Source organism: Pleurodeles waltl, chromosome 7 (genome assembly GCF_031143425.1).
Source record: "Pleurodeles waltl isolate 20211129_DDA chromosome 7, aPleWal1.hap1.20221129, whole genome shotgun sequence".
Lineage (NCBI taxonomy): Eukaryota > Metazoa > Chordata > Amphibia > Caudata > Salamandridae > Pleurodeles > Pleurodeles waltl.
This window is the reverse complement of record NC_090446.1, coordinates 311,445,574-311,472,167: the sequence shown is the minus strand read 5'-3', so window position 1 is coordinate 311,472,167 and position 26,594 is coordinate 311,445,574. Positions and strand designations below refer to the sequence as shown.

At 47.9% G+C, this 26,594-nt stretch overlaps 1 protein-coding gene across 3 annotated transcripts in view; it reads right to left on the bottom strand.

Moving 5' to 3' along the window:
* The window catches only part of IFT52 (intraflagellar transport 52), a 492,806-nt gene that overhangs the window by 65,167 nt on the left and 401,045 nt on the right, over window positions 1-26,594 (bottom strand). The window lies entirely within an intron of this gene.

Below are 26,594 nucleotides of genomic sequence, written 5' to 3'. Positions count from 1 at the left end.
CAAACTTGCGACTCTCCTTGTCTGGAGGTGGTGCGACTCCTGAGGTGTGTGAGTTCGCTCTCTTGCGAGCTGCCCCTACTACCACAGAGTCTGGTGTTAATTGCTGCGTGATGTATACAGGGTCTGTTGGCGGCAGCTTGTATTTCTTCTCCACCCTTGGAGTTATGGCCCTGCCCTTCACAGGCTCCTGAAACACCTGTTTGGAGTGTTTTAGCATTCCAGGTAGCATAGGGAGACTTTGGTATTGGCTATGTGTGGAGGATAGTGTGTTAAATAAAAAGTCATCCTCAATAGTCTCTGCATGCAGGGTGACATTATGAAACGCCGCTGCTCTTGACACCACCTGTGTGTAGGCTGTACTGTCCTTAGGTGGCGACTGTCTCGCTGGATAACAGTTTGGGCTGTTATCTGATACTGGCGCATCATAAAGATCCCATGCGTCTGGATCACCCTGACTCATTCCAGTATGAGTTGGGGACTGCATCAGTGGTGGAGTGGCTACCGGTGATGTGTGCGTTGAGCGTGGTGGAGATGGTGGCGGTGTTACTTGTCTTGCCACCTTTGCCTGTGGCTGCTTGTCTTTTTCTTGAAAGGCAAGCCTTCTTTTCATCCTAATTGGGGGAAGAGTACTTATCTTCCCTGTGTCCTTTTGGATGTGGAGCCTTCTCTGAGTGTAGTCTGGCTCCATTGACTCTAGTTCTTGTCCGAACCTATGTCCTTGCATTTGTGAGGACAGTCCCTGTTCCTCTGTGTAGGAACTTGTTTTCGGTTCCGAGGCCGGATGTTTCGGTATGGAAACTTTTTCGGCAGTCTTTTTTGGCTCCGACAACACTTTTTTAATTTTCGGCGTTCCGGTCTCTCGGTGCAGACTCGTTTCGGTGCCACCCTCTCGGTGCCGAACTTGCTCTGACCCGCTGTCTCGGGGTCGAGTCTGCTCTGTGCAGGTATCTCGACCGGAGTCGGATGTCTTCGACACATGCGTGCCCTTTTTCGGTGCCGATGATCGGTCACCTATTTTTCGGGTTAAGCCATGGCCTGCTGGCGGTGGCGTCCCCTGGGCTTTAGTGGATTTTCCGTGAGTTTTGTGTGTCGACGTCTTACTCACGGTTTTCGGCGTCTGTTCGGGATGGACCTCGTCCGAGTCCGAATCCTCGATGGAGAAGGTTTCTTCTTCCTCCTCCAAGTGTTTTTGTCCTGTCGGCGCAGACGCCATCTGTAGTCTTCTCGCTCTTCGGTCTCTTAATGTCTTCCTCGACCGAAACGCTCGACAGGCTTCACAAGTATCTTCTTTGTGTTCTGGAGACAAACAAGTTACAGACCAGATGCTGATCTATATAAGGATACTGGTTGTGACATTTGGGGCAGAAGCGGAATGGGGTCCGTTCCATTAGCCTTGAAGAGACACGTGGTCGGACCGACAAGGCCCCGACGGGGGATCGAAAACCCCGAAGAGCCACCGGAGCTCTTCAAAATTCGGTGTCGATCTGTTGTAACTAACCCGATACCGAACGCAAACAATACCGTCGAATTTTCCGAGAGTCTAACTATCTTTCCGAACCGAAATGCGGAGCGAAAAGGAACACGTCCGAACCCGATGGCGGAAAGAAAACAATCTAAGATGGAGTCAACGCCCATGCGCAATGGAGCCGAAAGGGGAGGAGTCCCTCAATCTCGTGACTCGAAAAAGACTTCTTCGAAGAAAAACAACTTGTAACACTCCGAGCCCAACACTAGATGGCGGGATGTGCAAAGCATGTGTATCTGCAGCTACACATGCCATCGAACATATATATATATATATATATATATATATACATACATACATACACACACCATAAGAAATGCGCACAATACATTTGCAGATGCGGGGTATCCTTTACCATGATGGCTCACCTTTACTGGAAAAGATGCTTTAACACCACCTGAAACACTTCTGCATCACAGTGGAATCCAAGCACTAGTGCTGCGTAAAGGTGTATCTTTTCTTTCAGGTTGCTGCTCTGCAGATATCTTGGACAGACACATCAGCAAACAACGCTGTAGAAGTCACTATATTTCTGGTAGAATGAGCTTACACCTTAGTCTGTATTAGTGTGCCAGCTTGTTGATGATAACATTTGATGGAATTAGATAGTCACCTTGCTATGCTTTCTTTAGAAAGTGGATAACCCCTCCTCAGTGCATTATATGCCACGATTAACTTATTGGATTTGCGAAATTGTTTTATTAAAATTTTAGACATTCTCTTGACATCCAAGGAATGTAATGCCCTTTTCTCCTGCATTCTTGGGTCCGGAAAAATTGTCTTTCGCATTATTGGTTCATTAAAATGGAAGTCTGAAAGAACTTTTGGAATGAATTTTAGATTCATTCACAGAATCAATGTCATTCCTGAATTGGAGAAAGGCTTCTTGAATGGTGAATACCTGTATTTCACCTACTCATCTTGCAGTTGTTACTGACAGTAGAAGAATCACATTCTGAGAAATAAATGTAATGTCCGCTTTATGTATAGGCTCAAATGGTATTTCATTAGCTGAGAAAGCACAGTGTTTAGTTGCCAGAGTAGGGGCAGACGTCTGACTGGCGGGAAGACCCTAAACAGACTTTTGAGAATTTGTTTGAGTCTGCCAGACCTAACAATGGTGATGTTGATGATCTTCGTAACTGGGATATGGCCGCTAAGTGAACATAATGGAAGCATGAGCAAGACCTGACCGTGCCAGATGTAGTACATAAGGAAGGATTTCTTCCAGTGTAGATGATATTGGATGCACCTTGACTATTGACACCATATGCAAAGCCACATCCATTTAAGACTGTAGGTCTTGCTCATACTATCTGCTCAAGCTCTGGTCAGAATACCTCTGCATTCATCTGGGATGTTTAGATGCCCAAACTCAATTAAGGAACCAAACTGACATTTCTGGTTCTGGGAGGTTGCAAACAGGTCCAGATTTGGCTTACCCACTGGCTAAAAATTTCCACCATGACATCCTGATTGATCTCCCATTCATGGCAGGAATGTTTCATCCTGCTTAGCGTGTTCTGCAATGACATTCTGATTGCCCGGACCATGTTCTGCCTTCAGATCTATTTGGATAACTGATCGACCATACCCAAATCTGTTGCACCTCTTGGAACTGCGCTTGAGATTTCGTGCCTCCTTGCTTGTTGATATAGTGCATGATCGTGGTGTTGTCTGTGTGGATGAGCACTGCAGACTTTTATATTCTCTACAGGAAGGCTTGCAAGGCTAGGTAATATGTAGGAGAAACTACAATGGTTTCTGTTTGCCACTGACTTGCAAATCCTGGAGATGAGCTCCCCAACCCTCTAAGGAAGCGTCTGTGGTGATGACCAACCGGAAAGCCGGAGGTATGAACGCAAGACCCACAGACAGGTTTTACTTCTTGAATCCACCAAGAAAGAGTTGTATGTATTCCTGGGGTGACATGAATTGCATCACCAAATGAGCCTTGTGTTTGGATCCATTGCCTTTCCAGTTCCTCTTGCAATTGTCACATCTGAAAGTGATGGAATGGTACCAAGAGGATGCATAAGGACATCATCCCTAGCAGGGATTTGAATAGTCGAACTGAAAGTCACTTTTTTCCTTGCACTAATTGGGCCAAGTGCAACAATCTTGTTTGTCTTTCTGGAGTTGGATAGGCTTTGTTTTGGTACCCAGTGCAGCCCCCAAGAACTTTATCCTCCTGGATGGCTGATTTTTGTGGGATCAGCGTAAGGCCTTGCCTGGTGTAAAGGCATAAGTAGGCGTTGGTTGACTTCCGTGCAGATTCAAGGGAAGTTGTCTTGACCAGCCAATCATTGAGGTTCAGAAAGACTTGGTATTTCTGTTGCTTTAAGAATGCCACTACTGGAGCCAGGCACTTTGTGAAGATGTGATGGGAGGATTTTAGGCCAAAGGGGAGAACTTCTACTGATAATGGCTGACTGCTACAGTGAATCTTAAAAATATTATAAGGCCTGGCTGTATCGGGACATTAAACTATGCATTCTGAAGATCCAGCTTTGTCATATAATTCACCTGGTTTAGATGCTGTAAGATGTCTTGGAGAATGATCATGCAAAAGAACGAGTTACTTACCTTCGGTAACGACTTTTCTGGTGGATACATTAGCTACCTGTGGATTACTCACCTAATGAATACTCCCATTGCGCCAGCTTTCGACGGAAATCTTCTTCCTAGCTTCTGCACGTCGACGAGGACGTCACAGTTGCCCACGCGACGCCGTCTGACGTCATACAGGCAATAAGAGGTCCTCACCGACGTGCCGACGTCAGTACCAACATTTTTTTACGTGCCTGAGACTAATAGGCCATTGAGATGAAAGAACAAATTGCAAAATTTAATGATATTCCAAATAATTGCATCATTCTAATAACTCAATCCTTCTTTTTTTTTTTTTTAAAACAAATAAACCAGTATATGAACAATATATATCAATATGAATATATATACAGAATATATACATGTCCTCAAAACCAAGAGGAGCACACTCAAGAATTACTTGGCTAGACCAGACAGGCAACGGGGAGGCGGGTGGGACCGTGAGGAATCCACAGGTAGCTAATGTATCCACCAGAAAAGTCGTTACCAAAGGTAAGTAACTCGTTCTTCTGATGGATACAACTACCTGTGGATTCCTCACCTAATGAATAGAGTCCCAAAGCAGTACCGCACTCGGTGGAGGGTGTGCCTGAATGGTCAAACCAAGAAATCCTGCAGCACTGACCGTGCAAAATGGCCGTCCCTTCTGACCTCAGAGTCCAAACAGTAATGCTTCGCAAAAGTGTGAAGGGACGACCAAGTTGCCGCCTTGCAGATGTCAACCACCAGAACACCTCTAGCCAAGGCCGACTTAGCTCTGGTGGAATGAGCTCTTATACCATCAGGGGGTTCTTTCTTCGCTAAAGAGTAACACATTTTAATGCAAAGAACAACCACCTGGAGAGTGTTCTCTTGTGGACTGCCTTTCCTCTCCTCTTTCCCATGTAACCGATGAAAAGCTGATCCTCCAGCCTGAAATCCTTCGTCCTGTCTATGTAAAAGCTTAACGCCCTCTTTGGGTCCAAGCAGTGTAGTCTCTCTTCTTCCTTTGAAGGATGAGGCGGAGGATAAAACGTCGAAAGAGTAATTGTCTGGGCCAAATGAAAGGGTGAAACAACCTTCGGAAGGAAAGCAGCCTTGGTCCTCAACACCACCTTATCCCCATAAAAAGTTGTATAAGGGGGTTTTACCGATAAAGCCTGCAACTCACTCACTTCTCCTTGCAGATGTTATAGCAACCAGGAAAACTGTTTTAAAAACGAACACTCTAATGGGGCAAGAATGCATAGGCTCAAAAGGGGACCCCATAAGCAAAGTTAGAACCAAGGACAAATCCCATTGAGGCATAACGAAAGTATTTGGAGGACATTTATTCATAAGGCCCTTCAAGAATCTAAGTACTATAGGAGATTTAAATAACGAAGGCTGGTCTGGAAGACAAATAAATGCTGACAAGGCAGACAAGTAACCCTTAACAGTAGCCACTGCACAACCCCTCTGTGCTAAAGACAAAGCAAAAGATAGAACATCTGACAAATGAGCACGTAAGGGATCAATCTGCCTCTCTCCACACCATACCACAAATTTAGACCACCTATTAGCGTAGATAGATTTAGTGGAGTGTCAGGCGGGAGAGAAAAGGAACTCAGGTTACCCCATTCAATCTCCAGGCATGAAGGTGCAGGCTCTGGAGGTTGGGGTGTAAAACCTGCCCCTGCGACTGCGAGAGGAGGTCTGCCCTGAGAGGGAGACGGAGCGGAGGGCACATTGAGAGTTGAAGAAGGTCGGAATACCACACCCTCCTTGGCCAATCCGGAGCAATTAAGATTACTTGGGCCCGGTCTTGGCGTATTTTCCTCAACACTCGAGGAATCAAGGGTATGGGGGGAAACGCGTAAAGCAACTGGTCACACCAGGTTCATTGAAACGCGTCCCCCAACGCTCCTTGCACTGGATACTGGAGGCTGCAGAATAACGGGCAGTGCGAATTCTCCCGGGTGGCAAACAGATCTATCCGAGGAAACCCCCACATCTGGAAGATTAGAAGGACTTGATCTGGATGGAGACGCCACTCGTGGTCGGCCGAGAAATGGCGACCGAGACTGTCCGCACGTACATTCAAGACTCCGGCCAGATGATTTGCTACCAAGCAAATCTGATGGTCCTTTGCCCAGGACCATAGCCGAAGAGCTTCTCTGCAGAGAAGGTACGACCCCACCCCTCCCTGTTTGTTTATATACCACATCGCTGTATTATTGTCAGTCAGGACCTGAACCGACTGACCGCGAAGGGATGGGAGGAAGGCCTTGAGAGCCAGACATACAGCCCGTAACTCCAACAGATTGATATGAAACATCTGTTCAACTGGAGACCAAATCCCTTTGATCTCCAGGTCCCCCAGATGAGCTCCCCACCCTAAAGTGGAAGCATCCGTTATAACCGTAGTCACTGGTGGAGGCTGCGTGAACGACCTTCCCCGGGAAAGATTGTCGCCCGCAATCCACCACTTCAAATCAGAGGCAGCATCTCTGGAGATCTTTACAGAACCTTCGAGATCTCCTTTGTGTTGAGACCACTGCCTTCGGAGGCACCACTGAAGAGCCCTCATGTGCCAGCGAGCATGCGTGACCAACAGTATGCAGGAGGCAAACAAACCGAGCAGACGTAGGACCTTGAGGACTGGAATGACCGCTCCACTTTGAAACATTGGAACCAACGCCTGAATATCTTGAATCCGCTGAGGCGGAGGAAAGGCTCGATTCAATGTTGTATCCAGTACTGCCCCTATGAACAGGAGGCTCTGAGAGGGCTCTAGGTGAGATTTGGGCACGTTCACCGAAAAGCCCAGGTCGAACAACAACTGGGTTGTCGACTGCAGATGATGCAACACGAGCTCCGGGGACTTGGCTTTGATCAACCAATCGTCCAAGTAAGGGAATACTGCTATCCCCTTCCTTCTGAGCTCTGCCGCAACCACCGACATCACCTTCGTGAAGACTCGAGGTGCTGAAGTAAGACCAAACGGGAGGACCGCAAACTGATAGTGCTGCGATCCCACCACAAACCGGAGATACTTCCTGTGCGACTTGAGTATCGGGATATGAAAGTAAGCATCCTGCAAGTCGACAGACACCATCCAATCTCCCTTGTTCAACATCAAAAGCACCTGAGCTAGGGTCAGCATCTTGAACTTTTCCTGCTTGAGGAACCAATTCAAAATCCTCAGGTCCAGGATTGGTCTTAACCGACCATCCTTCTTGGGAATCAGGAAGTACCTCGAGTAACAACCTTGACCCCTTTCCTGCTCTTTAACCAACTCCACCGCGCCCTTTGAAAGGAGGACTTGAACCTCCTGTTCTAACAGGAGGTGTTCTTCTGAACAATAAGATGGGCGGGGCGGGATGGGGGGCGGAAACTCCCGAAAGGGAAGGGTGTAGCCTTTTCTCACAATGCTGGTAACCCAGGAGTCTGATGTGATAAGCTCCCACTTGTGGAGAAAATACAGTAACCTCCCCCCTACAGGAGAAGAGTGAGTGGGAATTGGTGGAAGCCTAAGGCTGCTTCCCCTGCTGCACCCCTCCAGAGGAAGAGGAAGATGCAGAGTGCTGCTGAAAGGTTCCCCTGGTACGGACCCTACCCCTCCCTCTAAAAGATTTATAGGAGAGAGCAGAGGTAGGCTGCTGGAATTTCCGCCGAAAGGAGGAGGAAGAGGAGCCACGACCAAATCCTCGAAACCTCCTAAAAAATCTGGAGGAGGCAGAAGAAGTGGCCTGCAAGCCTAGTGACTTGGCCGTGGCCTTGCTCTCCTTAAACCTCTCTAAGGCCGAATCTGCCTTGGCACCAAAGAGCTTGTCCCCATAAAAAGGGAGGTCCAGCAGGGTCGAATGTACATCTGATGAAAACCCTGAGTTACGAAGCCAAGCCTGCCTCCTCGTAACTACAGCAGTGCCCATTGCTCGAGCCACAAAGTCTGTTGTATCCAACCCAGATTGGATAACCTGAGTTGCAGCAGCTTGAGCGTCCGATACCAGATTCAACAGCCCTTGAGGGATCTCCGTATGCGTAGATGTAATTTCGTCCATCAGAGCATAAATGTACCTCCCTAAAATACATGTAGCATTGGTGGACTTTAATGCCATGCTACATGACGAGAACACCTTCTTGGATGCCATGTCCATCTTCTTGGAGTCTCTATCCGATGGCACAGATGGAAAAGACCCAGGCACAGACCTTGCCGAGCAGGAAGCCTTGACCACCAAGCTTTCAGGTGTTGGAAGTCTGGTAAGAAAGCCAGGGTCAGCCGGTGCAGCCCGATACCTCCTAGCCACAGACCTATTGACAGCCGAAGACGACACCGGCTTCTTCCAGACCTCCAAAACATGTTCCAGCAGCTCCTCGTTGAACGGCAACAGTGGTTCTGCTGATGTTGAGGCCGGGTGCAACGCCTCTGTCAACAGATTCTGCTTCGCTTCAGTCACCGGCAAAGGCAGATCCAAGACGTTAGCTGCCTTCCTGATAACAGCATGAAAAGTGGCTGCCTCTTCTGTATACTCCCCAGGAGATGACAAGTCCCACTCAGGGGGAAGTATCCAGGCCACTCGCCGTGTCCAGCCCATGGAGACCCTCACGAGAGTCCTCAATCTCTCCTTCCTCCAGGTTCTGCTGGTACTCCTGTTCTTCCAGGAGACGGAGAGCAAGCCTCCTCGAGTGCAGCCTCTCCTCAATCCTCGGCGTCGACATGGCGTCAGCAGATGTCAAGGAACGACGCCAATCTCCGGATCCGTCCGACGTCGCTACAGGCGCTGCAGGTACCTTCGGCGCCGAACCAGAAGTCGGATGGAGAGAAGACTGCTTCGGAGTCGTAGAAGGCCTAGACGGCGTCACTGGCCGAAACACCGAGGCCGCTGGAGCCGAAACTCGAGCCGAAGTCTCTGGAGCCACCGGAGCCGACACCGGCGCCGAGCCCACGTTTCCCAGGGGGAGAAAGGGCATAAAGGGTGCTGGTCGAAGCGGAGCCGGAGCACCCATGTTAAAAGCCAACGGGCCCGAAGGCCCAGCCGGTGCATCACCTGGAGCCATCTGCTGAAAGATGGAGAACATCGCATTTAAAAACACGGTATTATCGGCTCCAGGGGCCGGAAAAGCCGGGTACTGGGGTGCCTGGATCGAAGGCGACACCGACGCCGGCCTCGACGTCTAACGTCGGAGAAAACAGTTGAGGCTGTGGAACCTCAAACACTGAAGGCGGTTGGCCCGAAGACCCGGGCAAAGTCGGTGAGGCTGGAGAAGGCAACGGCGTCGACGGATGGGGAGTGACTGTGGGACTGACCTCCCAAGTCTTCCGACGCCGAGTCGATGGCGACCTCGACCGAGACCTCTCTTTGCTCGACCGGCACCGTGATTCTCGACGACGCCGGGAGTCCCGATGACGCCGATGAGACTTCGGTGACGAGGATTTTCGATGGTGTCTCTTCTCCTTCTTCGACTTCGCCATAAAAAGCTTGGCCTCGCGCTCTTTCAGGGCCTTCGGATTCATATGCTGACATGAATCACACCTGCCAACATCATGATCGGAACTCAGACACCACAAACAGTCAGAATGTGGGTCCGTTACCGACATTTTGCCCCCACACTCACGACAGGGCTTAAAACCGGACTTCCTCAGCGACATTGTAATCTCAGAGAAAAAACACAGCCAAAAAACACACTGTAACTGTCGAACAGCAACAGTAGCTCCCGCGAAGATAACCGTTTCGAATGGCACGGAAAAAAGGGAACTGGCGTTGGCACGTCAGCGAGGACCTCTTATTGCCTGTATGACGTCAGACGGCGTCGCGTGGGCAACTGTGACGTCCTCGTCGACGTGCAGAAGCTAGGAAGAAGATTTCCGTTGAAAGCTGGTGCAATGGGAGTATTCATTAGGTGAGGAATCCACAGGTAGTTGTATCCATCAGAATGTATGTTTTCTGAGATCTTTGATCAGATTTCTTAGAACCAAAAAGTGTCTCTAGTCCCTTGTCTTCTTCCAAGCTAAAAAGAAATGGGAATAGAAATCTTGTCCCTACAGGCGGCCAGGGGCTCATTCCATAGCCCTTTGTTGAGCATGGCCTGGACTTCTAACCTGAGAAGATGCAAATGCTTTTGTGGAGACTTCTGGGGTGGAGTTGGAGGTGTTTATTTTAAATCAACTCCAGAGTGTGACAGAATGTAATCAAATCCAATACCCATTGGCCTGGTATTTGCTTCCATTAGGAACAGTGGTTGGAAATTTTACCTCCGAGAAATGCTAGAGAAAATGGAGGAGTAGCAGACACCTGTAATTTGTCACCATCAATGTCCTCTGTCTGTGCAATGTCGACACAGATTTCTTCTCTGGGTCTATAAGATACAGGCTGTCTGAGGAGGCTGTCACTGTTGATATTTTGGGCAAAACACTGAGATCCAGATTGGTAGGATGGGCACCTGTATGGCTGCTACCTTCCTGTGTAGGCAAGTTGCTCTCTACCTCATGCACCACGAAAACGAAAATTAATTTTCCAATATTGCAGGGTCCCCTGAGATTTAGCAGTATAAGTATCTGCCTTCATGGTTTGGAGGGCATTGTCCATGTGTTTAAAAAAAAAAAAGGGCTAAAAAAATGTTTCGTCGTTCTATGGGCGGTCTAGAATTTTACTTTGGACCTCCGGCCTGAACGAAGTGGCTTTCAGTCACCCTTGTTTTCGTAGGGCTGCTGCTACTGCCATCTGTCTAAAACCTGTGGACGCGATGTCCATGGCGCAGTCGATTATTTTGGAAAAGGAACGCTCTCCTTCGAGGAGGATCTTCTTGGCTTCGACTCTGGCACCCTCAAGAAGACAGTCAAGATATGGTGTGAAATCCGAGCACACTTGGCAGGCATCCCTTCTGAATATTGCCAAAATGTTTGCTGCTCGCACTGTGAGTGCCGGCATTGAGGAGAATCACTTGCTGATGCTATTGAGGCAGCTGACTTCCTTATAAGGAGGTTGTGAAATTGATACAGATGGATTTTTTTTTTTTTTTTTTTAACAGCGCTGGGCTGCTTGAGTCAGGTTCTGGATGTCCAATGAGGCAGGCTAAAGAATCTTTTGGGGCCTTATATTTGTTTGTCCAAGCTTTACAGCACTGCAGCCACTGTGGCCAGGACTGCATTTAAACATTCCTCCCAGATGTAGTTGATAACAGGGATAGCTCTGAAGCTCCTGCAGAAAGGTTATTTAAAGTCGCATAAGTAGCAGTCGCTTGCTATATGGAAATCGGGAGGACAAACCTTTTTCCCGCTCTATCTAGGAGATTATGGAAACCTTCTTCAGGAGGTGAATTGGTAAGTCGTGGCATTGGAGATAACTTAAGTCGAAATGAGGTAATCATTCCACTCAGTGTGGATATCTTGAAGATTGTCTTCTTCCTTGTCGTCATCTGAAGAGGTAGTGTCGTGCACAGGTATGGTACTGAGCTATGGAGTGTGCCTTGCGAAGGCGACTGCCGGAATATTCTGTGGAGTTTGCTGAGTAGAAGGATGAACAGGAGGATTTTTTGGAAGAGCTGCATCTGCTCAGGTGAGGTAGTTGTAGGCTGAAACCGATAATCCACCAGCATCATTTGCAGGTTTGAGACCAATGTTTTTGTTACACATAACATATCCTCCTGCTACTGTTGTTGCTGATATGGCTACAATTGTTCCTGATAACAAAAGCTATGTTGCTGAGGAGGGTAATATTCCTGGCCAGAGTACTCTTCCTCCTCCTAATCATCTTCCTGCTAATATTTCAATTGTAACTGATGGTCTGTGAACTACCCCGAAGGGACCTTCATCATCTGAGTCTTCCTCATCTAGGAGATGAATCAGTGGTAAATGTCAGTAACCCAGAGAGAAAGAGAGGAAAATGATCCACACTACATGTCATCCCTAAAAAAATAAATCAATAATCACAAATGGTGTGGTGGCATAACTCAAAGTATGGAGTTTTGTCTACTTCTGATAAGCGGAACCATTTGTTGCGTGCATAGATTGTCTCAAGAATGTAGCACTGATCCAGCAACTGGGATATTACCTTAATGGAAGAGGGGGTCTTACACACTTATTGTGTCATGCTTCATCCTTGACCACCTCTCCCCACCCTGGTAGGACAATACCACCAGGGCGGACTCAACTCCTTGGTAAGACCTACAACAGAGAGTGTCCTTATATAAAAGCTACTGGCTAAAGTCAGGGATCCAAGGGTATGATTAAAAACACTCTGGGGCACTAATAAGAGCCTAATTACCTTAACTGCCTACTCTAGCCAACATGTTTCTGCCTGTTCTAGGAGTCTAAATCGGTCTGGTGCTTTCATAAGGGCTGTGGAACCCTAAGACCTAAACCCGAGGTAAATCACCCAAGGAAAGGGAAAGTCACTCAGGACCTACCTGAGTGGGAATCAAATATGATGTACCCTCAATTAGGGGGGTAACAAGCTTTCAGTCTGAAGCAAAGGCGATGTCCTTTGTAGTCACAAATTCGTCAAAAGGTCCATCACATGGTAGCACCTAAGTATTATTGATTCCAGTCTCTTGTCCCCACCCCTTTATGGGTGATAAAGGTGACGCCTTGTTGGCCCTTTTTGCAGGGTCATCCCCACTCTTTTTGCCTCCTTCCTCCTATTTTTTCTGACCTGTTTTTGTTAGCTTTAGGACTGCTAAACAGTGCTAAAGTGCATATGCTCTCTGTGTAACTCGTAATTTTGATTGGTTTATTGCTGATTGGCATATTTGATTTACTAGTAAGTCCCAAGTAAAGTGCACTAGAGGTTGCCAGGGCCTGTAAATCAAATGCTACTAGTGGGTCTGTAACAGTGATTGTGCCACCCACATAAGTAGCCCTGTAAACAAGTCTCAGACCTGCCACTGCAGTGTCTCTGTGTGCAGTCTTGCACTGCCAATTCGATTTGGCAAGTGCATCCACTTGCCAGGCCTAAACCTTCCCTTTTTATACACGTAAGGCACCACTAAGGTAGTCCCTAGGTAGCCTCATGGGCAGGGTGCACTGTATGTCAATGGTGGGTCATGTACAGTTACAAATACCGACAAATTTGTTTTTCACTGTTGCAAGGCCTATCTCTCTAATAGGGTAACATGGGGGCTGCCTTTAAATGTTATTGAAGTGGAGATTCCTTTTGGGAGCAGATAGAATTATGGAGTTCAGGGTCCCTGAGCTCACTATTTAAAAAGTAAGCATTATCTTGCTTAAACCATTCTCTAATTCTGGCTGTTTGTAGATTCCCTGTCTGAGTCAGTTTGTCAGTTTGACAGCTGTTTGCACCTCTCCTCTAGACAGTGACACAAAGGGAGCTGGAGCTAGGGAGTAGCCTGCATATCCCAATGAGCCAACTGTGCTGGGAAGGAGGAGTGGTCACTCACACCTGAAAGGGCTGTGCTTGCCCTCAATGCAGTCTCCAACCCCCTGGTGTGTGTCTGGGGCCTAGCCTGGACAAGGCAGGATCTCACAAACAGTTTGCTTACTTCAAAGGCAGAAGGGGGTATAAAGTGGTGGACCCAAAAGCTCTAAAAATAAGATCCCCCTGGAATCAAGAGGAACCTCTGCCAAGGAGAAGAGCTGATGAGAAATGCCTCCCCTGTCTGTGACTGTGCTTTGCTGGGCTTCCCTGCTGTTGCTGCTTCTGCCTGTGAATGGGGACAAAGACTGGACTTTGTTGTGCATTCCTGCTTGAGAAGAATCTCCAAGGACATGAAGTGAGCTTGCCTCCTGTTGTTGAAGTCTTCAGGCCTTAAAAGACTTCCCCTGCCAGCACCTGGACTCTCTGCTGAGACTCCTGCCCTGCCAAGTGGTCCCCTATCCAGTCCCTGGGCCCTTGAAGGAAGAGGTTTGAAGACAAGAACTAAAAATCCAAGTGCAGAACACTGTGAGGGGAAATTTACGATGCACCTTCCGCAATGTGCCTGATAAACGACGCGCTGCCGGGTTCGTGGCTGAAATAGACACTTCAGCTGGATCGCGGCTGGGGGAATCGATGCAACCTGGCTGGAGAAACGACACTCAACACCCGCTTATAAAGGCTGACAACACAAACCCCACGCAGCACGGTTTTGTAACACTGTGCAACCGTTTTTTCCACGCATCATCCCTGGGCATCAAAGTCAACCCAACTCTGCACGGATCCAAGGTGCCCAATCCAGAAATCGATGCATCGCTCTCTTGCGAGGGAGAAAAACGATGCAACGCAGACCCGACTGGTGAAGGAAACGACGCACGGCCTCACTTGCGAGTAAGGAACTGGCGCATTGCTGACTTTTCCAATGCACGCTCGCATGTGCAGCTTTATTTTTCATGCTAACCAGGTACTTTGTGTAACAACAGCATTTCAAACGATTAAGGCCATCATTATGTCGTTGGTGGTAAAAACCCACCTACCGCCACGTTGACGGCCGACAAAATACCGTCACCGCAGCCACCATCCGTCCGCCATACTATGATCACTGCCTGACTTCCACCACAAGAAGGGCAGAAATCTGGCAGTGACCATACTGGCGGATGGTGGCAAGCTGGTGCTGCTACCACCTGCACTGCCACGCCAGTTGAATGCCGCTAGCCCTATCATGACCTGTGATATGGCCTGGCAGTGTTCTGCTGGTGGGCGCTTCTGGCGGTAGCAGCACCCCTTCCCGTTCCCTGCCGTAAGACCACCTGTAAGAAGGTCTAAGTTGGGCTTCAGACAGGGGAGAGGGGTGTTTTGTGTGTGTGTGTGTGTGTGTGTGTGTGTGTGTGTGGTTGTGTGCATGAATGTGTGAGTGCGTGGATGCATCTGTGTTTGTAGTGTTGTTTGCATGGGTGTATGCATGTGTGTGATTGCGTGTAAGAATGGTAATGTGAGTGCGTGTCTGCCTGTCAGTGTTAATGTGGGTACGAATGTGTGCGAGCATGACTGGATGTATGCGCGTATGCCAGTGTGAGTGAATGGCTGTGTGTATGTATGGGGGGTGGGAGGATCGTAAGGGTGGGGGGGGGGGGGTGAGAGGAACGGAAGGGGTGGGTGAGAGGATTGGAAGGTGGGGGGGTGAGAGGATCGGAAGGGTGGAGTTTGGATGGATGGGGGGTGTCAGGTGAATGTTGGGAGGTGGGAGAGCTGCCTACTGGTGACAGGGAAAGAGTTCCCTGTCACCGGTAGGACCTACCGCCAGGGTTTTTCGTGCAGTTGCTAATGCCACGAAAACAATGGTGGTAGGCAGGCTCAAAATGCCAATGGCGGTACTATGGCCGCCGCCAGGCTGGAGACTGACATGTCCGTCCCGACGCCTGCTACCGCCATGGCGGTCTGAGTGAAGAAGTGATGGGTTGGCTGCAGCCAATCCGCCATTCTCATAATGTGGCGGTATGTATCTCCAGCCTGTTGGTGGTACTGCTGCCACATTAGCACTCACCGCAGGGGTCATAATGACCCCCTAAGAATCTTATTCTTTTGAAAATTCATATCTTGACTTGTGTATGATGGATTTTTGTCATTTTGGTTGTGTTTAGATAAATATTACCTATTTTTCTAAACCTGTGTTGTGTCATTTTGTAGTGGTTCACTATATTACTGTGTGTGTTGGTACAAATACTTTACACATTGCTTTTGAAGTTAAGCCTGTCTGCTTGTGCCAAGCTGCCAAGGGAGTGAGCAGGGGGTTAACTGAGGGTGATTCTCCTTTACCCTGACTAGAGTAAGGGTCCTTGCTTGGACAAGGGGTAACCTGACTGACAACCAAAGACCCCATTTCGAGGTAATGTATGCTCCGGCATCAGAGAATGTTTTCCCCATGGTATTTTTCCCTGGTCAATGTTGTTGTCTATGATGACAATTTCACTGGAACTGTGGTTGTAATAAGTTTCGCTATCAATGGTGTCTTGTCGAGACACAGAGAAGGCTAGTTTGACAGTCAACGGGATGAGCTCCATAGACTGACATCGACAAAGTGGTCGTCGCTGATGGAGATCCGACCACAATCACAGATGTCACCATCGTCTGCGGTACAGTAGGCGATTTATTCGCTGACGGTGTGCCCATCAACAAATTCACCATCAGCGGTGCCGACAATGGTTTCTTAAATTTGTACGTAATCTGAGGTGAGGGTGTAGAATGCTCAGATTTCTCTTTCTGTTTTTTTCTGATGAAAAGTAATGTCCTTTATGTTTGTGGGCGTGTCTCTCAGAAGGGCCATGTTCTTTGTGAGACTCATCGTGTGTTTTTTTAGAAGATTTTGTGGTAGGCTCATGAGCTGGGTGAACGTCTGATCCCTCCCTCTCCCTTTTGTGAACTCTCCTGGAGGAGGAGAAAGAATCCTCCCTGTCATCCCCAGAATCAGAGTTACGTTTTTGTAGCCATAGTAGTAACCTCCCATCTCTGTCCTTTAAGGTTTTAGAAGAAAAGGTATGACATACCTTGTAATCCTTCACCTTGTGGGATTGGTAAAGGCAGTAAATGCAGTCCTTATGCTGGTCATCTGAATGCAGCTTATTTTCCCCATAAGTTCTACGTGGTCTAAAAAGACCTGTTTTAGCCTGTTCTGACCTTGTAAAGTCAGATTTGAAGCAGATGGTAGTAAGGAGATGGACAGATAAAAATAAATCTCTCTGAAGTTTGAGGAATAGGATGAACTGAGCAGAGCTTGGGAAGGCTCACTCAAACAACATGCAGTAGGAAATCTGAGAGACAGAAGCCTCTAGGGGGAGAGAGTTCTAGAGAAAGATTCAACATGATTGGTTGACGTTTAGTCTCTTTTAAACAATTTGGACATATTACTAAAATGAAGGCTTTATGGCCTTCCCAGGTTATGTTTAACATTATTCTGCTTTCTAATGAGTCCGTGGCACTCCTATTTCGACGATGGGAAATGATTCAAGCATGCCAATGTACAAATGATCCAATACTGGAAAACGCCACTGCTCTTAAGTTATTGTTTCTACTGTGAAACTCTCAAATCAAAAAGGCCAAATCTTGGACTTGCCTATATTCTAAGCATACCTGATTTGGATGGAAAGAAGCATAAATCATTTACAAAAATGTGCTTGATATTTTTGTACTTTTCCTTGATTTAGCAAATTACCGCAGTACATTTGCCACACAAAGGTATGTATGTTTGGTATTCTGGAGAGCCTCTAATAAAGAAAGAGAATTAAAACCAAGCATGTAAGCAATTGGTTTAAATTAAGGTTTCAAATATTTAATAGCGGCAAGCTTTATTCCTTTACCTGGAGTTGATTTAGTACCTAATATTTTAAACTGTGGGTGCCACAATGGTAAAAACCTCAAAAGCAGCAAAAAAGGGTGCTATACAGGGTAACAAAAACTGCCTGCTCAGCAACGAGTCTGACATTGGCCAGAGGAGTGTGTGGCCAAAATAGCATACCCTACTACTGAATTAAGGAGTAAAATTAATGTTGGACACATCTCTATTTCAGTTATTGAGATTGTTGTCTAAACCCAATTGGAAATGCTAACAGTAGTCCTGTTGAGAGCCACTGAGTATCTATACTAGCTAACATTGCACACAAATAACCCAAAAAGCTGGATACCTCTGATTTGGTCTTATTTGGGTCTTACTTTCCTTTCTCATACCATTTTTTTCTCATTACTATTCCACAACCTTTCATTTTGGAGAAAAGTTGTGTATTATGTACTTTGGTCATTTTCATAGGTTAAACATTTTTCAGGCTCAGAATTGTGCTCCTTTGGATGGTGAAAAACACCTATGTTTCATCATAATATGCAAGGATCCACACACTTTTACTGAAGGCCTAGTGGCAGGAAAAACACAAAGCTCAAAATGTGGAAAAGCTAAATGTATGGTCTAGAAACTGACAAATATTGAAAACCAACAAGACAGTTGACATTTTTTGGTCCCCTCTCAATAATCAAACTGTAAATAAATAACTTAGGAGCACTTTCTCACACTGTTTTGCATTTGATGTGGGGGCTAGGACCACATGGCCCACAAACCAGATAATGCAAGGGGGAGAGAACAGGCATGTGGAGTCTTCAGTAAGGGACACACTTTCTCCTGTTTTGGTGGCCAGGACCACAACCCCGCTGGTGCAGGAGGTGGGACATACTTTCCTCTGAAGGCTGCCCTCAAGGCCCTCAACCCCGCTGGTGCAGTAGGCGGGGTGAGTCGCAACAAAAGGACAACTGGTGCCCATAGCACAGGATATGCATGGGACATGCCTGGTGTGCGAGTGGGCCAAAAGTGGGCCCATCTTCGCCTGTCAGAGCCAAGAAGAGTTTGGGCTAGGATACCCCTCTTGGTTCTATTCTCCTATTTGGTTTAAATGTTGTCTAAAATGGGTAACAGGAAACTACTTGCCAATAAAGGGGGAAGATACTCCAGTCCCCTCATCATCCTTCAATGCATCCTACATCACAAGTTATTGTCGTCATTACTTCAGAGATTGGGCAAGTTGAAGAAAGACTCTCCTAGTTAACCCGAGAGTCGCAATAATGGACTGACTGATAAGCCTAACTCAACAAGGGCTAGGGGTGGTCCACTGTCCCTTCAGCTCCCTTCAGAGCACTAAGGGAGACAAATTAACTGAATGCTACCTAGTTGTTAATGGGTCTCCCCCTGGCCCCCAAATCTAGCACCAACCCTTGTGTTTCAAATGACTCCCCTCAAGTCATTATTGATGGCGACTCTCCCCCAGTTTCTCTGAATTTCCCCTAATGAAGGGGGGGAGAGGGGGACAAGCAATACATTTTGCCTAGGGGAAATCTTTTGCCTTTGTCAATGTATACATGTTGCCTTCCTGCACCAGCCTTTGTGGAGCAGTGGGGATGGGAGGCTAACTCTTCAGGGGATCCTGAAGTATGCTGTGGTGGGTGGAAATTAAAATGTGAATGACAGCTCAACAGTTCAATTAATGAAGAGGGTTGCACCAGAAAGCTTTTTGTGTTATATAGCTATATATTTCCTGTAGGAAGCTGGCGCTGTATATATTATATCAAAATGAGATATAGTGTGCACAGAGTCCAGGGGGTCCCCAGAGGCTTGATAAAGGCAATAATAGATAATATTAATGCTCGATTTGTGGTAGTGTGGTCGAGCAGTTAGGCTTAACAGAGGGTAATGTTAAGCATTTGTTGTACACACACAAGCAATAGAAGAAACACACACTCAATGACTTCGCTCCAGACCAATAGGATTTTATATAGAAAAATAGGTTGTGTTAATTTATTTCTAGAACTACAAGATTCAGTCTGCCGGTAAGTACATAAAATGGACGTTGCCTAGTTAGAATCAGGACTTTGAATGGAATCAACAATGTATGCAGTTTTCTTTAAAATGACAAAAAGCTATTTTAAAAATGGTCACAGTGCAATTTTCAACAGTTCCCGGGGGAAGAAAAGATGGTACAGTTTCACAGGTAAGTATTCAACTTACAGTTCTTATCTCCGGGTTTTAGGTAGTCCGTTGTTGGGGGTTCAAGTAAACCCCAAACACCCACCACCAGCAACACGAGGCGGAGGTCAAAGGAGAGCCAAGTTAACGTGGGCTCCTATAGAGATAGGGGATATTCGGATCTGGTCAGCCAGCAGGTAAGTATCAGCGACTCTGAGGGGCAGACCAGTGGGGTTCAAGAGAGCACTGGAGGGGCACCAAGTAAGCACCAAACACACTCAGCAGCACTAGGGCGGTCGGATGCAGGGTGCAATCAAGGTGTCAGGTTTCCAATGCAACTATGAGGGGACCCAGGGGTCACTCTGAGTCTGCAGACAAGGTCCAGGGGGGCTTCTCAGGCAAACCACCGGCTGATCAGGGAAGAGGGCTGCCTACTGGTCGATGCTGCACCGGGAGTCAGGTTCTCCAAGGCCTGGGGGCTGCGGGTGCAGTGTGTCCTTTAGGTGTCGGATATCTTATTCCAGAGCTTGTGGTCAGGGGGGACACCTCTGGATTCCCTCAGCAGGTGTCGTCGTGGGGCCTTGGAGGGGTCGACCCAGGGTTGGCTCTTGTTCCTAATCGCCTGGGGACCCTTTCTTGCTGGGTGGACCACCTGGACACCGGCCGTGGGCGTCAGGTGCACAGGGGGTCAGGGCTCACGCATCAAGAGTGAGGCGTGAGACCTTAGTTGAAAGTTTCTTTTGGGACAGAGCCGCTGTCCTCCCAAGTTCTTGGTCCTTTTGGGTGCAGGGCAGTCCTCTGGAGTTGGCAGAGGTCGCAGGGCTTGCTGGATGAGTCACTGGTCTTGTTGCAGGTTCTTTGAAGCAGGGAACAGGCCGGTAGGGCTGGGGCCAAAGCAGTTGTCATCTTCCTTCTTCTCTGCTGGGGTTTTCAGCTTAGCAGTCCTTCTTCTCTTTTTAAGTCACCAGGAATCTGGTGAGCTGGGTTCACGGATGCCTTTCAATTCTAGATTTAGGGGCGTGTTAGGGCCAGCGGGCAGTAGCCAATGACTACTGTCCCTGAGGGTGGCTACACCCTCCTTGTGCCCACTCCCTCTGAGGAGGTGGGCACAGTCCTATTCCTATTGATCCCTGTCCTCCAAAACAAAATGGAGGATTCTGCAGGGATGGGGCCACCTCAGCTCTGGACAACTTAGGGGTGGTCCTGGCTGCAGTGGGAGGGGGTCACTCCTCCCTGTTTTCCCTAATTTTCCTGCCAGACGTGCCTCCAAAAGTGGGGCTTTGTCTGAGAGCGGGCATCTCCACTAGCAGGACTGCCCTCGGACACTGTAACCCAAACCTTGAGCCTTTGAGATTCACCACCAGGTGTTGCAGTTCCTGCAGGGGGAGGTGTAGAGCACCTTCTCCAATGACAGGCTTTGTTTCTGACCACAGAGTGCACAAAGGCACTCACCCCATGTGGTCGGAAACTCATCTGAAAGTGGCAGACTGGCACAGGCCGGTCAGTCCTACACTAGCAGTTGGGCTAACATACAGGGGGCCTCTCTAAGATGCCCTCTGTGTGCATTTTTCAATAAATCCCACACCCGCATCAGTGTGGGTTTATTGTGCGACAAGTTTGATACAAAGCTTCCCAGTATTCAGTGAAGCCATTATGGTGCCGTGGAGTATATAATGACAAACTCCCAGACGATATACTCAATATGGCTACACTGCACTTACAATGTCCGCGAATGGACTTAGACACTGTAGGGGCATATTGCTCATGCAACTATGCCCTCACCTGTGGTATAGTGCACCCTGCCTTAGGGCTGTAAGGCCTGCTAGAGGAGTGACTTACCTATGCCACAGGTAGCGGTTTGAGGGCATGGTACCCTGAGAGGGGTGCCTTGTCGACTTTGCCTTTTTCTCCCCACCAGCACACACAAGCTGCAAGGCAGTGTCCATGTGCTGAGCAAGGCTTCCCCAGGGTGGCATAATACATGCTGCAGCCCTTAGAGACCTTCCCTGGCCACAGGGCCCTTGGTACCATGGGCACCTTTTACAAGGAACTTAACTGTCTGTCAGGGCTGTGCCAGTGTGGGAACAAACGTACAGGTTTTAGGAAAAGAACACTGGTGCTGGGTCCTGGTTAGCTGGGTCCCAGTACACTTTCAATCAAAGCTGGCATCAACACTAGGCAAAAACGTGGGGGGAACCATGCCAACAGTGGCACTTTCCTACATTTCCCTTTTCATTATTTTTATTACATGAGGCACGCAACACAGCTAAAGATTACTGTAGAATAGGCCTAGTGAAAAGGTAAATGGTAATTTCAGGGAGTTACGAAAAGCCACCCTTTACTGTACTGTCAAGTGGGTAGGGAGTGGGCTCGGACATTATTTATGGAGTGGGACTGTGAGGTGCCAAACTTCAAACTATTAGGGTAAAAGATTAGGACGATTAAACCCAAAACAAAGGGAAAATTAGACATGGCTTAGGCTCTGTTCCATGTGTCAAAAAACAGTTTACAGTTGGTGCTCGGAGAGATACTTAATGTTTGCATTCACCTCTTTACAGTAGTTTGGCTGCCATACAACACAATAAGTAACCTTAGCTTGTAGGATCACACCAACTCTCAGGGCAAATGCATCACTTTTCCATGTAAAGCCATGTTCTGGGATCCCCTATGTCGCACAACATATTACAAGTGCAACAAACTGATCCAGAGAGCTGCCACCAAATTTCGTTTTGTGGAACAAACAAGATTCAACATGTTCACTGATGTAATTTGATGATACTGTCCAAAAAAAAAAAAAAAAGCAAACAAAAAGAACAAATTACAGCCTCGTAATCCAAGGTGGTTTGGAAGCCACTGGGATACAGCACGCAGTGAGGCCTATATGTACTAGGAAACACATCTAAACCTCACAGGGTGCTTGAAAGCTGCTAGAAATCTGCATGATGAAACATTTTTAAGATTAACACCTTCGCTGCCAGGCCTTTTCCCCCTCCTGTGCCAAGCCTATTTTTTGGCTATTTGAGGTAGTTCACGCTTAGGCCCTCATAAATCTTTGTACACAAGATATCCACGACAAATTTGCATCCTTTTTTCCAACATTCTGGGGATTCTAAAGGTACCCAGAGTTTGTGGGTTGCCCTGGAGGAGACCAAAATTTGTTTTTTCGGGGAAAATGGGAGAGAAGTGCTGCAGAGGAACGCATTTGTTTTTTACCCTTGCAAATGGCATCAACAAAGGGTATGCAGTGCTAAAATCACCATCTTACCAGCTTTCAGGAACAGGCAGACTTTAATTAGAAAACCAACATTTTCAACCCAGTTCTGGCATTTTACTCGGACATAGCCCATGTTTACTAGTTTTGTGCTTTCAGCATCCTTCCTGTTAATGACAGAAATGAGGGTGAAGCCAAAAGTGGATCCTGGACAGCTAAACATTTCTGAAAAATAGACAAAATTCTGAATTCAGCAAGGGGTCATTTGTGTAGATCAGTTTTTTCCGACCTGGGGTCTGGGTACCTGTAGGAAAGTACCATCTTGCCTGACATGTTACCCCCATATTTCACTGTATATATGTTGTTTTAGTCTATATGTCACTGGGACCCTGCCAAGCAGGGCCCCAGTGCTCATAAGTATGTGCCCTGTATGTGTTCCCTGTGTGATGCCTAACTGTCTCACTGAGGCTCTGCTAACCAGAACCTCAGTGGTTATGCTCTCTCTGCTTTCCAAATTTGTCACTAACAGGCTAGTGACTAAATTTACCAATTCACAATGGCACACTGGTACACCCATATAATTCTCTAGTATATGGTACTGAGGTACCCAGGGTATTGGGGTTCCAGGAGATCCCTATGGGCTGCAGCATTTCTTTTGCCACCCATAGGGAGCTCTGACAATTCTTACACAGGCCTGCCAGTGAAGCCTGAGTGAAATAACGTCCACGTTATTTCACAGCCATTTACCACTGCACTTAAGTAACTTATAAGTCAGCTATGTGTCTAACCTTACCCTGGTGAAGGTTGGCTGCAAAGTTAATTAGTGTGCCAAGGTGCCCCCACATCGTTCAGGGCAAATTCCCCGGACTTTGAGAGTGCGGGGACACCATTACACGCGTGCACTGTACATAGGTCACTACCTATGTACAGCGTCACAATGGTAACTCCGAACATGGCCATGTAACATGTCTAAGATCATGGAATTGTCACCCCAATGCCATTCTGGCATGGGGGGGGGGAAGGGGGGGCAGTTCCATGATCCCCCGGGTCTCTAGTTCAGGACCCGGGTACTGCCAAACTGCCTTTCTGGGGTCTCCACTGCAGCTGCTGCCATACCCTCAGACAGGTTGCTGCCCTCCTGGGGTCCAGACAGCCCTGGCCCAGGAAGGCAGAACAAAGGACTTCCTCTGAGATAGGGTGTAACACCCTCTCCCTTTGGAAATAGGTGTGAGGGCTGGGGAGGAGTAGCCTCCCCCAGCCTCTGGAAATGCTTTGATGGGCACAGATGGTGCCCATCTCTGCATAAGCCAGTCTACACCGGTTCAGGGATCCCCCAGCCCTACTCTGGCGCGAAACTGGACAAAGGAAAGGGGAGTGACAACTCCCCTGACCTGCACCGCCCAGGGGAGGTGCCCAGAGCTCATCCAGTGTGTCCCACACCTCTGCCATCATGGAAACAAGAGGTGTTTGTGGCACACTGGCCTGCTCTGAGTGTCCAGTGCCAGCAGGTGACGTCAGAGGCTCCTTCCGATAGGCTCTTACCTCTCTTGGTAGCCAATCTTCCTTCCTTGGTAGCCAAACCTCCTTTCCTGGCTATTTAGGGTCTCTGCTTTGGGGAATTCTTCAGATAACGAATGCAAGAGCTCACCAGAGTTCCTCTGCATCTCCCTCTTCACCTTCTGCCAGAGGATCGACCGCTGACTGCTCAGGACGCCTGCAAAACCGCAACAAAGTAGCAAGACGACTACTAGCAACCTTGTATCACTTCATCCTGCCGGCTTTCTCAACTGTTTCCAGGTGGTGCATGCTCTGGGGGTAGCCTGCCCCCTCTCTGCACCAGGAGCTCTGAAGAAATCTCCCATGGGTCGACAGAATCTTCCCCCTGCAACCGCAGGCACCAAAAGACTGCATCACTGGTCCTCTGGGTCCCCTCTCAGCACAAGCGTGGTCCCGGGAACTCAGCAACTCTGTCCAAGTGACTCCCACAGTCCGGTGACTCTTCAGTCCAAGTTTGGTGGAGGTAAGTCCTTGCCTCCCCATGCTAGACTGCATTGCTGGGTACCGTGTGATTTGCAGCTGACCCGGCTCCTGTGCACTCTTCCAGGATTTCCTTCGTGCACAGCCAAGCCTCGGTCCCCGACACTTAACCTGCAGTGCACAACCTTCTGAGTTGTTCTACGGCGTCGTGGGACTCCCTTTTGTGACTTCGGGTGGACTCCGGTTCACTTTTCTTCTAAGTGCCTGTTCAGGTACTTCTGCGCATGCTGCCTGCTTCTGTGAGGGCTCCCTGACTTGCTCGGGGCCCCCTCTGTCTCCTTCTCCAAGTGGCGACATCCTGGTCCCTCCTGGGCCACAGCAGCCCCCAAAAACCTCTACCGCGACCGTTGCAGCTAGCAAGGCTTGTTTGCGGTCTTTCTGCATGGGAACACCTCTGCAAGCTTCATCGCGGCGTGGGGCATCCATCCTCCAAAGGGGAAGTTCCTAGTCCTCTTCTTTCTTGCAGAACTCCAAGCTTCTTCCAACAGGTGGCAGCTTCCTTGCACCCTCAGCTGGCATTTCCTGGGGTCCTGCCCACTCTCGACACTGTTGCGACTATTGGACTTGGTCCCCTTGTCTTACAGGTACTCAGGTCCGGAAATCCACTGTTGTTGCATTGCTGGTGTTTGTTCTTCCTGCAGAATCCCCCTATCACGACTTCTGTGCTCTCTGGGGGTAGTAGGTGCACTTTACACCTACCTTTCAGGGTCTTGGGGTGGGCTATTTTTCTAACCCTCACTGTTTTTCTTACAGTCCCAGCGACCCTCTACAAGCTCACATAGGTTTGGGGTCCATTTGTGATTCGCATTCCACTTTTGGAGTATATGGTTTGTGTTGCCCCTATAACTATGTGCTCCTATTGCAATCTACTGTAACTTTACATTGCTTGCATTACTTTTCTTGCTATTACCTGCATAATTTTGGTTTGTGTACATATATCTTGTGTATATATCTTATCCTCATACTGAGGGTATTCACTGAGATACTTTTGGCATATTGTCATAAAAATAAAGTATCTTTATTTTTAGTAGTTCTGTGTACTGTGTTTTCTTATGATATTGTGCATATGACAACAGTGGTACAGTAGGAGCTTTACGTGTCTCCTAGTTCAGCCTAAGCTGCTTTGCCATAGCTACCTTCTATCAGCCTAAGCTGCTAGAAACACCTCTTCTACACTAATAAGGGATAACTGGACCTGGCACAAGGTGTAAGTACCTCTGGTACCCACTACAAGCCAGGCCAGCCTCCTACAGTACCCCTGGGGCAGTGCTTAATTTGTGCTTGTTGTTTCCGGTGCTGAGCACCGGCACTTATTTTTGAGGGCCGGGGCTTTTTCTTCTGCCTCAAGCATTTGCTGCAAGCAAAAGACACATATGTGAAAGACGGAGGAAAAGCAAAATGAAAAAGCGTCACAAAGGGAGAGAGTAGAAAGCTGCCAGAGTGAGCTGAAGGGGCAGGGAGTGGCTTTATATGGATTGAAGATGCCTCAGATGGCTTCAGGATTACGCTGCCTCAGTATTTTGTGTTCCCACATATAATTGCAGCAGCTGCGTGTTTAAGAGGAGGGCTTTGGGCACCAGCATATTTTTATTTAAAAATTAAGCACTGCCCTGGGGATCCGCAAAGCCTCTTCAGGGGTCTGCGACTGCTTACAAAATGAAATAATATTAACAAATGGTTAAATGTACGATTGAAAATCTTAGGATGGGGGTCCCCGGATTCCAATAATCATTCAGTTGGGGGCCCCGGGTTCCACTAATAGTAAAGTGGGGTACCACGGATGTCAAAAGGTTGGGAACCACTGGTGTAGATCCTTCAAGGTTTTCCTTTAGAAAGTAACAGTTGAAATAAAAAAAATATTGAAATCGAGTTGAAAAAAGC